The sequence below is a fragment of the Pelodiscus sinensis genome, chromosome 4 (assembly GCF_049634645.1).
Source record: "Pelodiscus sinensis isolate JC-2024 chromosome 4, ASM4963464v1, whole genome shotgun sequence".
NCBI classification, from domain to species: domain Eukaryota; kingdom Metazoa; phylum Chordata; order Testudines; family Trionychidae; genus Pelodiscus; species Pelodiscus sinensis.
The window spans coordinates 115,381,285-115,394,451 of NC_134714.1; the positions used below are offsets into that span (position 1 = coordinate 115,381,285).

The 13,167-nt window shown below is 41.2% G+C and overlaps 1 protein-coding gene across 3 annotated transcripts in view; it reads right to left on the bottom strand.

Moving 5' to 3' along the window:
• Nucleotides 1-13,167, bottom strand: part of KCNQ1 (potassium voltage-gated channel subfamily Q member 1) — a 584,035-nt gene that overhangs the window by 487,173 nt on the left and 83,695 nt on the right. The window lies entirely within an intron of this gene.

The following is a 13,167-nucleotide window of genomic DNA, read 5'->3' on the forward strand; positions in this document are numbered from 1 at the left end:
GGAAACAAAATCTATTGAGCTGAAGATTTCCCTGCTGTGGAGGAATCCCCAGCAGGTATAAAGCCAGCTTAACCAGCTCATCTACCATCACCCGACAACAGAAAAGGAAAGGCCAGAGGAGGCTTTGCTCAGAGCAAACCCCAGATGGTGGACAACTGTATTAGCTGCTGGAGTGTATGCAGCCTCCAAGCTGCTCTAAATGCCAACGGGGCTGTGGCCAGTATAAAACCAGACCAAGAACCAAGGCCATAATTTTATCAGGTAACAAACATAAGGAAGATTTATAGGGACTAGAATTGTAGCCATGGCTCTACACATAAATTGTTTGCAAGAAAGTGTTCTTTAATGAAAAGAAACAAACAATAAGAAACAAAGATATAGTCAATAATAGTTTGGATGTAAGCCTAACGTTTATGTACATTTCAATACACGCTGTAAATATTCAGATCAGAAGGACTGTTCTAACTCTAGTTTCTGTTCTGGAATACACGGCATTATTTACAACTTCATACTATTATTGCAAGAGTTTCAGCAGGAAGGTAAGTCACCTGGCAGCACAATGCATTCAGAGCACAGTTGATAACATAACATCAGTGTTAATGCATAGGTGCTAGAACTATAGGTGAGGCGGCTGCTACTGCAACCCTTTGCTTGAAGTCATTCCCATTGTACAGTACACAGGGCTTTCAGTTGGGTTCAACAGTTGTCAGCACCCCTAGTATAAAAATTATTCCAGCAGCCCTGTGTTAATAGGAGTGTTTTAATGCTTCGTTCTCCACTTAAATTTTTCACAAAAAGGGACACTTTTGCATACCATTTTTTGTCATGCAGATTACTTTTTGCTGTGAGAATGTTGTAACTGAATTTCTTCTGAGAATGAAGAATAAATTTGTCTAATGGAAAAAAAATCATTATCAGAGAAGCATATTTCCGTATTTACTGCAGAAGCCGTGCGTGGGAATAGATAAGACAAAATAAAGCCCTGAATGTACTTCTGTGATATTCCATATACACATCCATTTCCATATGCAAATTCCAGCTACATTTTGCACTACTCTGATCTTAGGAGCAAAACTACTAAGTAATGCTTGGTAGGAAAATAAAATAGCCACAAAATTATTTGATCCTATAATAAAGACTCAGAGGGGTAGCCATCTTAGTCTGTAATTTTAAAAACAATGAGTAGTCCCGTGGCATCTTGGGGACTAACAAAAATATATATAATATTTTGAGTTTTCATGGGCAACACCCACTTCTTCAGATGAGCTGGAGTAGAAATAATCGGAACCAAGAATTTATAACAGAAAAAGAAGGGGAATAAAGAAAAAAAAGTCCCTGTGAATTATAGTACCAGTGCTAATGAAGCTAATTGAGTGGGTTGGAAGTGTCCCTATACTTACCTTTTGATGTAAATGAGGAGTTAAGTGCAGGGAAAGCTGGCTTTATAATGCAACATCCAATTAATGTCTTTCTTCAAGCCCAGGAAAACAGTGTCAAATTTGCAGATGAATGTCAATTCCACACCCTCTCTTTGTAATTGGCTTGTGAAATTCCTTTGTAGAAGAATGGCTGTTTTCTCCCCTCTCTCCCAGCATTTTTGGAGCCCATAAATCACCTGATTCTCACTCGGTCCCTGCTGCCCCTAAGCTGGAATGCCATGAATCAGCTGTTCATGATGTTCCAGCTCTGGGAAAGAGAGGGAAATGGGGGGATGGAATGCAAATCAAGGGTTTTGCGGCTCCTCCAAAAGTGCTGGGGGGAAGGGGGTATAGAAAGTGTGGGTCTGTGGTGCATAGCGCTCACCAATCAAAAGTAGTAGACATTCTCAGGCTCTCACCCTGTAATAGCCTCTAACTCAGTGGTAGGCCACCTACAGCCCACAAGCTGTAGACCCTCTGACTGTCCACCCCTCCCAGACACCTCTGGGGCACCAGAGCCCCACAATTCCTACACCTCCTCCTCCCCCTCCGCAGCACTTCTGGAGGAGGCATGAAACCCTTGATTTGCATTCCATCCCCCCACGTCCCTTTCTTTCCCAGAGCTGGAACACCATAAACAGCTGATTTGCGGCATTCCAGCTTGGAGGATGGGGGCAGGGACCGAGTGAGAATCAGATGATTTGTGGGCTCCAAAAGTGCTGGGAGAGAGGGGAGAAAGGAGGTAAGTGCAGTGTTTCAATACCCCGGTGTGCAAGAGGTGTGTGGGAGAGAGAGGACAGACGGGGGGGCCAAGGGTGGAATCCCAGTGGACCGTGGGCTGCTGTAGCCCACTGAGGTGGTGGAGGGACAGTCAGGTGACTCACCCACCATTCCTGGTTGCCCATCCCTGCTCTAACTGAATAGACTATTGGATCCATGCAAAGCTCCAGTGAAGTCATTGGCTCTGCATGGCCACATCTGTGTGCTCACATGTTACTCAGGACTAATAACTATGGCGACTAATTCTTTAATCTAAAGGAGAGTCTTCAACAACAAACATTGTTCAATTCATTAACTCTTTTCAATGGCTTTTTTTGTGTATCATACGCTACCTGGGTTTGTAACTGAATCAAATGTACAGTTCAACAAAGGTATCAAATGCACTCCTGATCTCCAGATAGATGTAATTTATGGGTTACGCACTAGTTGAGCAATTCAGCAACGTTTATAAATACCTTAGATGCACTCTGACAATTTTTTTTATTTCATAAATCATTAGTGAATGCCAATTATTTATGGAGCGTCTCTGGAACAATATCTGAAAAATGTTAATGACTAGTGTTATGATGTAACACAAATTACCTCCAGTTCATGGCCCATTTCATCCTTGCCAATCATATCTTTTGTGATACAGAATTACTACTTCCTTTAAAGGTAGAAGAAAAAAAAATAATAGAGTGAAATTCCTTAGGGTATGTCTACAATTGCACCCTATTTTGAAATAGGGATGCAAATGAAGATATTCGAAATTGCAAATGAAGCCAGGATTTAAATATTCCACGCTTAATTTGCATAACCACATCTTAACGGCGTCTGTTATTTCGAAATAGCCCTATTTCGAAATAGCACCAGAATGTGAATATGCAAATGAAGCGTGGGATATTTAAATCCCGGCTTCATTCGCAATTTCGAATATCTTCATTTGCATCCCTATTTCAAAATAGGGTGCAAGTGTAGACATACCCACAGGAAGCAAGGACGATCTTCCTTACAGGAACAAAGTATAAATTCAGAAAAAAGAAATTAATCACCCAGACAACACCTTTGGCCTCAAAAATCAACTCACTTCTAATACTCAGCTTAAAATGACTCATCCTAGGAAAGCCTCAGCAGTGGTCTGAAGGGTAAACAATTTTGTTTTCCATGACCCACTTACAGAATCAATCTTCAAATTTTGCCAAGACACACTTAATGTAGGAACAGAGATCTGATAATAAAGATGACACTTATTCCATAAGCAGGTCTGCCAACATCAGGTAAGCAAGGGCGGATGGGGCAAAGGGGGCAAGTGCTCTGTGGCATGGCAATTCAAAAAGGTGACAGCGGCTGGAGCCCCGGGCTCTTTAAATTGCTAGTGTCCTGGGTGGGTCTGAGGTCTGGCTTGTGGGGGACAGCGCAATGCAGTCCGGGAAGCTCTGAGATCTGACTTCCCCCAGCCCTGCCTCTTCCTTGTGAGGCTCCACCCCTCCTGGGAGTGTGGTACCTTCCCCCCCACACACACACACATCTTGCCCAGGAGCCTGGCAATTCTCACAGCACTATTGGCCATAAGTTGCTGAGGGTCCACTGGCACAATTAGAGCAGCTTCAGGAGTGTCTCAGCTGGGATTCCCAATCAGAGGGACTACCCAGACACGGAAAGAAAAACATGTCTAAGTGCATTTCTGGTTGGCGGCCAAAGTACACATTGCAGGATCAGGCTCTCTGACAGCTGCTTTATAATAACAATACTTAGCTTTTATATAGTACTTTACATGTTTAAAGTGCTATAGGAATTAATTTGTTAATATTTTTATAAATCCTCTGCCTTACTCCTGTGCAGATAGTGAGTATCAAAGGAAGCATAATAAGTAATAAACAAGGTCAAAGGGAAAATACTACTTGCTTCTGACAAGCTACTGGTGCATGATCATGAGGATTGAGATGTTCTTCAACATTCAGTCAAGAATTCAGCTGCTTTTGTAATTTTGCACACAAAGCACCTGATCCAAGGCACCGTCAATAAGAGCCCTTTAGATTGCACTGGGCTTTGGATGAGACTTAGAAAGACTACTGCCAAGCCAAGGGCTAAATCTACATCTACCTATGATAAATTAAGGATGGAAGACCTGGAAGGCAAGCATTTAATGACAAATACAAACAGCAATTTAAATTTTGTCAAAGGTCCTTGGAAACTCAAATATAAAATGAAGTTAGCAGTTCTGAGTACAGTAAAAGGAGAGCATCTAAGATATCCATTCTTTTCTGCATTGCTTCTTTTCCCTTTCCTGCTAGTTTTCACTGTCTCCTCCTGTCCTCGGAATAAACATTCTCATCACCATGATGAAGGAGACTACGGAATAAATATATATTTCTCTCTCATACACAGTACTCACAGAAATATATGACAATAAAAAACCTTATGTTAAAAGATCTGTAAGGCCGCTAAATCAAGCACTCAAAAGTAAAGAAATGCCAACATTAAGGTTGCTTTGTGCAACTATAATGTGACACCCTCGTGCATATGCATTAGGATACAATCCTTAATTACACGATCACATGCTATTCTGCTCCATAAGACCCTTCCTCATTCAGAGCACAAGATGGATGGATTTCAGTTAACAAGCAGCTATTCAATATTGTTTTCTCCTCATTATTCCATGTGTGACCCCATGCCTTATTTACCAGACACTATTGAAACCTGCTCTGAAACCAGAATAATTAATCTTTTCATAGGCTTTTCTGTGGTGCTCATTTATAGTATCCAAGTTTTTTGCAACCATTAATTTATTTATTTTCACAATGCTCTTGTGAAATGAAGGGGTATTATCCCGATTTTATGAATTGAGACAGAGCAGTTAAGGTCAAAAGTACCTACTCATTTTGCATACCCAATTTGAAATACCTAAGGACCTGATTTTTCATAATACTGCACATCGTACAGCACTTAATATGTTCAAAGCACTGACCACAATTATTTCAGCTGCAGATCTGAGTATACAAGCACTTCTGCAGATCAGGTCCCAAAGTTTCAAGTGCTAATCAGAAAACGAGAACACATCATTAGTGATCACCTGCAAAAGGTTTGGCTCAAGTGCCTAGCTCAACACCACACAAGAATTCTGTGGTGGAGGCAGGGACAGAATCCAATTCTCCAGAGCGCAGCGTTCAATTGTCGTAACCATGAGACCATCCTTTCTCTTTCTACAGTCCCTCGCCTCATGAACTACACCTGTTCCAACATCTGAACAAATGAAACAGGGCACCTGTAGACAAACCTCTTTCATAACCCAACTTTAATTCACTCCCAGAGCCAGTTGGTTTTTTATACCGAATGAGGCAGAGGTCCTGCGGAGAAAATAGTATTTAATTATATGCTCCCATATTATCACAACACATACACACAAGTTTGGAGTGGCCATCCCAGTCACCATGCTTTGCCCTCCCCTTCCGCCCAGCGGCCACCTCAGCTGTCCTAGGGCCGAGCCTGGCATGGGGCAGCAGCAGGTGTTACGGCCCCCCCCCCCCACACACACACTCTCTCTCTGATGGCAGGAGCCAGAGCAGCCCAGAAGCATGCTCCATGCTGCCCTCTCCCAGACTGCTGAGCATAGCTTCTCTGCAGAAGCCGGAAGCAGAATGCTTCTCCCACCCCCTCCGCTTTCCAGCGCCACAGAGAATCAGGGCTCAGCAGGCTGGGAGGGCAGCACGGCATGAAGCAGAGCAGGCTGCTGGGCCCCACTCCTGTTCCCCTGCTGCCATGGTGACGGGGGAGACCCCGGTTGCCGATGTACCAGGCCCCTCATAATTCCCCAGCTTGAGGGAAGGGGCAACATGGGGGTGGAGCATTGTCCCAGGCCCTGCACCGGGGGGAGGGGTTTGCCTCAGGTCCCCTTCGAGATGGTCCTGCATATACACAAGGAGGCAGATATAAAATTGCACAGGCTACTTTAACTCTGTAATTTCCCAACTTCTGAGTGCTTAACTTTGTAACCTTAATATTATTTGATTGTGGTTTACGTGTATGAATATATAGATGTATGTACTTTGGTTAGAATTTCCTACATTTTTTTTAAAGTAAACTGAATAAAAAAGAAACCTGCTATTATACCAACACTCACACAGGTCAACAGTAGGATTAGAACCACTAGAGCCACAGCACGAACTTTTGGCCCTTGAGGTAATAGGCATTGCAGATCTTGAACCCAATCCTGTGGAAACTGAGTGGCAGCCTTAAGTTCTGCACCAGGGAGGGGGGTTGCAACAAAATCACTAGATCTGCTGCTTATCATACGCCAAAACCCAGTTTCTGCCTCTTCAGTTGGTTCCCATTCCCTCACTCTAACTCCAGTTATTGACTCTGTCTTCCCCCCTGGGACAACTGACTCCCATTACATCCTTGATGTGGGCTCCTGTGTTCCTGACCAAAGCTTTTGATTCTTTCATGTGGGAGTCTTTCCATTGACTTGAATGAGCTTTGATTTTTATTGTGGTTTTAGTCAAATTTTACAAATGATGATGGGCAAAAGAAATTTAAAAAAATAATATTATGAAACACCAATGGGATCAAGCTCTTGAACCAATAACTAGTTTTTTCTCTGTGTGAATGGAATATAAGTGATAATGCACTGATGTTACTTTCCTGTCAGCTCTTATTTTCATAACAGCTTCTGCTGATTAATGTGTTACAAAGTTGGAGGTGTCTGACTTTCAGGAAGAGTTACATCACAGACCAGCAAGCGCTCTTCGTTTTATCCGAGAACATTTGCCTTGTGCTTTCTTGGATCTTGTTAACCCTTTCTGCCTGCTTGCTGCCTCTTCACAATTCTTCTGTGGATTTAACTTGAAAAACAACAAATAGTCTGGTAGCACTTTAAAGACAGCTCACGAAAGCTCATGATACCATCTACATGTTTTGTTAGTCTTTAAAGTGCTACCTGACCATTTATTGTTTTTTAAGTTTATCCCGTACATACTAACTCGGCTACCCCCTGAAGCTTCTATGGGTTGGTTTGTTATAAATAACACAAACACACTAATCTCTGCAGGGGTTCATACCTTTTTCTCCAAGGGCCATTTTCCCATATCTGCATCTTTGGATTTTGTTTGTCTGCAACTCATTGGTGGGAAAGTGCATGTAAAGCTTTCCAAGTCACCAGCCTGTCCAATACGCAGCTCTATAATGCAAACACTAGCACTGTTGCCTAAAACTTTTGATGAATAAATCATGTTTTGCTAAACAGCTTTTTAGCTGCCAACAATTTTGTGAAGCAAAGTTCAATCTCCACTAAAGATACAGTTTTCATAGTTCTGAAGCAAACAGAAAGTATGTTGCACTGCTCAGATGAAACGCTGGCAGATTCTGATCACATTCATCAACATCCATGATTCATATGCTATCTACATATACAAAGTGTTCGTTCATTATAAATGCATGACAGCATCATTATTGAATCTCATATCTCTGTGGTTTTAATATCTTAACGTTTCCATATATGAACATTTAGTTTTCAAACTTCATTACAGACAATGGTATACAAAAAGGACTTTTCATTTTGCAAGCACTGAAAAGGATTCTATCACAAGCTATAATCAAGTAGCTCACTAATTAAAAATGCATTGCATTGCAGAGAGTACACGAAAAATGGGATGCTTTTTGCCTAACAAGTTATTTCAAACTTTACACTTTGCTGGGTTTCCAGACTGGGGTTTCATTGCTATGCTAGTACACAGTGAAGTCTGGGATATAATTTATCTTGGGCATTTAATTAACATTACATCAACACATCTGCCCCTAAACTGTCAATCTCTTTTTGGCTACTTCACCCCTTGAATATTCTTGGATTAGTCAGTGGATAAAAATGTAGGTGCTTAGCAACCTGTGGGAGAAAGAAAAACGTAGATTTTCTGGGCCTGGAAATAGCAGCAGTTGGGTGCAAAGAGGTCCAAAGCTTAGATAGAAAGATTGGTAGTAAACTAGAGTAGCAACTCAAGAGACTGTTATGCTGAGAAAAGCTAATGCTGGAGTAAGAGAATTGAAGGGACTGACAGATATGTGTAAGCTAAATGTCAAAGGACAACATGAGCTCTCCAACTCTATGTTTATAGAATTACCCTTAATGTGTCATTGAAGTGGAGTGTCAGGGATAGAGGATTAAGTTCATATAATCTGAATATAACAAGCAGTGGTTTAAAAAAAAAGTGGGTGAGTGAGGAACTTTGCCTTGTTAAAAGCAGGATGAATAAAAAAGAGATTAAAAATTACAACATAATTATATTTTATTTTGATATTTAAATTATAATGCATTTTCTTATGGTTAAAAATAAATTTTAAAATGAAATCTAAATGTAATACAAACTATATTAAATGTATATGCTGTTCTCAAAACATTTAAATAAAATATACTAAATCCAGGAGCTTCTATTAAACATGAAATAAATATACTTTTTCACATAAAGAAAAATGTAAATACTATAATAACGAGCACCAGAGAAAAGCCTATGAAAAGATTAAATATTCTGGTTTTAGAGCAGGTTTCAATAGTGTCCAGTAAATAAGGCATGGAGTCACACATGGAATGGTGAGGCACAAAAGAAAGAATAAGGGGGTAAATGATTTAACTTTTGAGATCAAGCTTTATAAATATGACACAATGGGTCAGGTACAATATTCAGAGCTTGATCCTCTAGGGCAGGGCTACTCAACTTTGGAAACCCCGGAGACCACAATGATACTCACAGCACATGCCGAGGGCCACACCTTAAGTGTGGCTGCATATACATGCAAATATTTATGCAAATATATGCAAATAGCTTCTTTCACACTGATGGGCATGAATACAAAGATTATGGCAAGACTACACAACATGCAAGCCCTGTTTAACTCAGTTCTGCTGATATTAATAAAATGCAACACTTACCCGATTTCCACCCATATGACAGCACTTGTAATGAGCAATGACAATCCAGGAATTTAACTACTAAACCACATATCAACAGAAGACCATTATATTGACTACTTTTTTGTTTTGGCTCCCACAGGCTGCAGGCCACATGTAGCCCACAGGCTGCATTTTGAGTAGCCCTGCTTTAGGGGACCTAAGAGATGTGCTATGAGTTCAAGAGATTAGCAGGCATCACTGGCATTGGGATCCAGCATCTGACTCCAGGAGATAACTTCATGTATGTCATCATGATCATCCTCTGAGCCTGCTAGAGTGGTCTCTTCTCCTATTTTATATCTTCTCTCTACCTAAGCTCTGATTAGCTCAGTTCTCAAATTATGAATATTTAGGACTCCACCCATCATGGAAGCTTACTGTCCAGTTCACGGAAAAAAGACAGATCAGCTCAATGATTACTAGCCCTTGTTCCTGGATGGTTCTGGGTACTTCAAGTAAACTGTCCTACTCTGTCTCCACGTACATAGAGATACAAACAAACAGAAATCTATTTATTAGGGCTGTCAACTGACCTGCATTAACGTCTGCAATTAACGTAGGACAGGATTAACACGTTAATTTTTAACACATTAATCACAGGCATTAATGCTGCACTGCCCCTTTGAATGCTGCTCTGGCGTTTCCAAGGGGCAGCGCTTTAGGAGCCTGGGATCAGCTGGGGTCTCCAGCTGGTCTCTGGCTCCACTGTTGCAAAGCCCCTTTGAAGCGTCAGAGTGGTACTTCAAAGGGGCTTTGCAACAGTGGAGCCAGGGATCAGCTGGAGTTCCCAGCTGATCCCAGGCTCCTAATGCACTGCCCCTTGGAAATGCCGCCACAGTGCTTCCAAGGGGAGCGCTGCATGGAGCCCAAGGTCAGCTTGGGATTCCAGCTTATCCCAGGGTCCATGCAGTGCTGCCCTGTTGAAACACCGCCATGGCATTTCATAGGGGAAGTACACATGATTAATCGTGATTAAATTTTTTAATCGTGCTATTAATCGATTACATTTTTTAATCGCTTAATAGCCCTACAATTTCTCTCTCATTTTCCTCCCTCTCTGTCCCTAAGAGCACGTCTACATGGCAGAGCTAAAATCGAATTAAGCTACACAACTTGAAATACATTAATTGCGTAACTGAAGTAGAAATAGCTTAATTCGGCTTTTGGCACTATCCACACAGAAGAAAGTCGAAGGAGGAACACTATTCCTTCGACTTCCCTTACTCCTTGTAAAATGAGGGTTACAAGAGTTGGAGTAAGACGTCCTCCAGCTCAACATTATTTCTAAATAAAGGCTGGCAGTGTAGATGTGCACTATGTTATTTCGGAATAATGTCAGTTATTCCAAAATAATGCTGCTGTGTAGACGTATCCTAAATAAAATACTGTAGAGTAAAAAGCATGTGTGTTACATGAGCCAAAGTATTAGTTCTTTTGTTTTTGGGGGGAAGGAATGCAAGATACAGGGAGGTACCAAAACTAGTGTAAAGGCTCAATTTAGTTTAAAACCATCATATTTGAATGGCTAGATCAACCAATGAGAATTCACCTTTCTTTAGAAAAATGAGTACAATAGGAAAAATGAGTAGTACAATGTCCCTAAAATCTAGGCTCTTCCCTTGAATTCAAATCGTGATTTAAATCAATTCATCCCAGTAAAAAGAATTTTTTGTGTGTTTTAAGAAAATCTTGCCTTTTAGTAAGACAGCAATATGTATTTAAAATGCCACATAGAGCTGCATTCCTTATCTGATATCGGGCATGTATGGGGAAAACTTGTCTTACGATCAACGTGGATCAATGGGACATTGAACAGTCTAGGTCCATGAAAGTAAATGAGTACTTGGTTGTGCAAATGTTGGAGATCAGAGGTTCTCCAGAACTTTAATGTGTTTATTAAAAAGTTTTCCTTTTAAAATAGAAGGTGGACTGGGGTGAAAACAAAGAACTGGGAGAAAGAATTCCTATGTTCTACCTTTGGACTGATTTGGGGACCTTTAACAGTTACTTAAGTCTATTAAGCTCATTGCAGCTGTCAGCTTTGAAATCCTTGTATTAAAAGTGCTAGCTAACTGTCTGCTGCTTAACCAACTCAGCGAACAGATTCAGCAGAGAACCAATTAATCTGATAGCAGTTTTTTAAATGGTGGAAATTAAACAGCCTCCACAATAGACAACTTAGAAATGTAACCTTTTAATTTGTGTCCAGATGCTATGGAAGTGGCAAAGCATGAATTACTTTAGCAAGGGCTTAGAGAAGAGCAATCACTTGCAAAGATCTGTAGCCAAAGGCAGCATCAGCAGGAACTCTCCAAGGATAATCACTAATGCTTAGTAAATAGAAAACTTAAAAAAAAAAAGACTAGGCCAGCAGCACCTTAGAGACTAACAAAAAAATGTAGATAGTGTCACAAGCTTTCGTGGGCACAACCCACTTCTGTGTTCACGAAAGCTCATGGTATCTGAAGAAGTGGGTTGTGCCCACGAAAGCTCATGATACCATTTACATGTTTTGTTAGTCTCTACGGTGCTGCAGAACCATTTGTTGTTTTTTACGTTTTTCAAGTTACAGACTAACAGGCTACCACTCTGAAGCTTAGTACTGTAAATAGGTTAGTCTTTACAGAAAAGGAGACAAGTTAAACATCGGGCAGCTCTAATTCTTCAATTTATATTACCTATGGATCTGCCATGTGCTTTATTGAGGAATACATGTGTCAAGTTAGGGTGGAGAAACATGCTGCTTAATGTCACACCTTTCCCTTCACCAATGCAGTTGAGGCCACAAAAGGTATATAACAGAAGGAAAAGTAGCCTTGTAGACATGTGGAACAGTCTCTTATCTGTAGGGACATACCAGAGTTCCCTTCATGGATTTGCACTCTCTCGCCACTGTGCAGTATCCAAAAATGTCCAAGGGAGGTCAAAGCTAACAGATTACTGTGCCAGTCACTTGATGTCACTTTCATCAAGAAGCCTTAACCAGATAAACAAAATGAGAATATCCTCTGCCTGTGTTATCTTAAGACTGGCAGATGGAGCTTCCTGTTCATTTGTATTTGTTCCAACTGTAAAGCAAACTACAGTTTCTGCTTCCTGCAGGAAACAGTGGCACTGTTTTTAAACTATCTGGGGCATTTTTAAGCAGAGCAGCTCCTTCTTCTAAATTCTGCATATGCAAGCTGAGAAATGGGATCATCTAGCTAAAGGATCTAAAAAAGACCATCCAGCAGACAAGGTCATCTGCTCAATGAGACATGCAGAAAATGATAAGCAATACTAGCACCAGATTAAGGCTTACTTGGATCTTCTGGAAGATTAGAATAGTGACCATAAACTATTTATGTCTGAGAGAAACACAAAAACACGAAGTACACCAAGATTCTGAGTGACCTAATATACAGAGTTGCAATTATTACGGAAAAGGCCTTAGCTGAGTGTATGACTGGAACAGGAATGCGTGCCAGATATTAAGATACTCTATTTTATTTAAAAATAAAAGGCTACTGCCCACCATAAAGACAAGAGTAATGCCTTGGGGAAAAGGCAAGATGATTACAAAGCACTGTTCTACAGTGAAGTCAAAATACTTGCATGGAATATTAAAAGGTGACCCAGGAAAGATTAAATATCAAATTCCAGAAACTTCACCAGTGTGTGTTCAATAACTTCAGAAGCGAGGCCACTTGGGAAATTGTGAATATAATTATCCTACAGGTCAATTAATTTCTTCTCTCTCCCTCGGACACGTCTTCTCAATACTATGCTGTAATGTCACAGCCAGCATTGAACCACAGCAAAGCAGGGAGACAGGCACAAGAAGTGTAGGGGAAAACATCTAGACCCCCTGCATCCCTCCCCAGGTCACCCCTCCTACAGCCTTCCCCTAGGCCAGAATCTTTTCCTGCCCTCTTACCCCCTCCCAGACCCTGCACTCCAAACTCCTGCCCCGGTCACAACCCCCTCCTTCACCCAAACTCTCTCTCAGACCCCAGACCCTCTCCTGCACCTCAGTCCCCTACCTACTCCAAGCTGCCTTCTGCACCAACC